Source organism: Sinocyclocheilus rhinocerous, unplaced genomic scaffold (assembly GCF_001515625.1).
Source record: "Sinocyclocheilus rhinocerous isolate Xijiao unplaced genomic scaffold, SAMN03320098_v1.1 scaffold3340, whole genome shotgun sequence".
Lineage (NCBI taxonomy): Eukaryota > Metazoa > Chordata > Actinopteri > Cypriniformes > Cyprinidae > Sinocyclocheilus > Sinocyclocheilus rhinocerous.
The window spans coordinates 391,236-393,386 of record NW_015645073.1 but is presented as its reverse complement, the minus strand read 5'-3'; positions in this window follow the sequence as shown (position 1 = coordinate 393,386).

Sequence of the window (2,151 nt, the reverse complement as noted above, 5' to 3'; positions counted from 1 at the left end):
AGATGCATTTGTTTCTTCATCAGAACAGGTTTGGAGAAATATAGCATTACATCACTTGCTCACCAATAAATCCTCTGCAGTGAATGGGTGCCGTCAGAATGAGAGTCCAAACAGCTGATAAAAACATCACAAATAATCCACACCAGTCCAGTCCATCAATTAATCATTTGCTTCAATCTTGTGAAGCGAAAAGCTGCATGTCTGTAAGAAACAAATCCATTATTAAGGCATTTTAACTTCAAACCGCTACTTCCAGCTAAAATATGAGTCCATAATCCTTAATATCGCTTTCTCCAGTGAAAAAAAAACTTCTCATCTGAATCAGGAGAGAAATATGCACAGATAGCAGCATTCACAAGCCGAAGCAGTCCAGAACCATTCAATATTGTAATACTAAACTGTTCAAACAAATATTGTGATGTTTCTATCAGCTGTTTGGACTCTCATTCTGACGGCACCCATTCACTGCAGAGGATCCACTGGTGAGCAAGTGATGTAATGCTAAATTGATCCAAATCTGATGAAGAAATAAACTAATCTACATCTTAGATGGCCTGAGGTTGAGTACGTGTTCAGCTAATTCTCATTTTTCAGTTGAACTATTCCTTTAAAATGTATATGTAGAAATTATTATCATGATTAATAAATGCTGCAATAGCATTTTTCATTCTGATTAGTCAATTGTGGCATTTAACATGTATTTGTGAATAATGATCGCTGCCCATGGCAAGACTGTATTACTCACCAATTATCCCAGAAACGTGTTCCTACATAGCCGTGCTTGTGTTCGCTCTGCAGTCTCTACAAGTAAAATAATACGATCATTGAAGCTCAAATCAATATAACAGCAACATGTATTTATTTATTTATTTATTCAGTAAGTAGTCATTCAATAAGCCAGATAATGTTCAGCCAGATGATCATTATCATAAAAATAAACCCCTTTATGATGCTATAAGACCTGATACAAGTGCTTTTTTTTTTTGCGATAATGACCACTGACTGTACATTAGCATATAAAACCCCTGTAAAGTGTTACCAAAGTACCATTAGCTCAGTATAAAAATAAAAGAAGTCAATGAAAATAATGTGTGTTGGTCTCTTCTACATGCTTCCAACTGGCCTGAAGAAATGAAGAACTTCAAGTTCTCTTCATCTGTTGGGCAAATCTGTCTCTCTTTTACTTTTACGCTGTCATTTTGTAGCTTAGCACATCACACACAACCCCCGATTGCACATATAAACTCCAGAGACATGCATAAAGCCACAATGCATCACCATCACACACACATACATCTTCACAGATGGCCTTGACACTTCGGCTCATGCTTTTTTGCATGGCTGAATTCCTGCACTGATCCTGAGACCTGTTAGTTCATTTGTAGTTTTCTTCATTTATTTACATGTACACATTTCATGGCAAAGGTGCAAGCGGTGTTTCCTCTACCTCTTGTTGATGCATCGTGACAATGCCTTCAGGCTTTAGCGCCGTACACACACGCTCGCTCTCGTAGTGGTTCCTGTGCGGCTTCTGCTTTGATAAAACACATTCCAGTCCAGACTCGACTGGAGGAATTAATCAGTTTGGACCATCATGTTCCCTTTCCAATCAGACAAATCCAGACGCTTCCGGATCAAAAGGAACACGGGGTCATGAGGAACAGCTGTCGGAGGCAAACTCATTCAAACACAACCCTAAATCAACAAACCTGCTCTCTAAAGACTGACCCTGCATTCCATTTCATAAATTGGTTTACCAAACAAATCATTCCAAACCGTTTGGAGTGATATTGGACAGACGGATATCCAAACAGATCCCGAGTCAGAGAGTCAAAATGTTCTGATGCTGAAAACATTAGTAGTCCAAATCTAGTGGTGCGTTCAAGTCATGTCGGATAGATCGTATTTACGAGTTGAATGCACATGAACGCCACCACAAAGTCGTTATTACAAGTGGGAAACTCGAAATCTAGTGGTGCGTTCAAGTCATGTCGGATAGATCGTATTTACGAGTTGAATGCACATGAACGCCACCACAAAGTCGTTATTACGAGTGGGAAACTCGAAATCTAGTGGTGCGTTCAAGTCATGTCGGATAGATCGTATTTACGAGTTGAATGCACATGAACGCCACCACAAAGTCGTTATTAC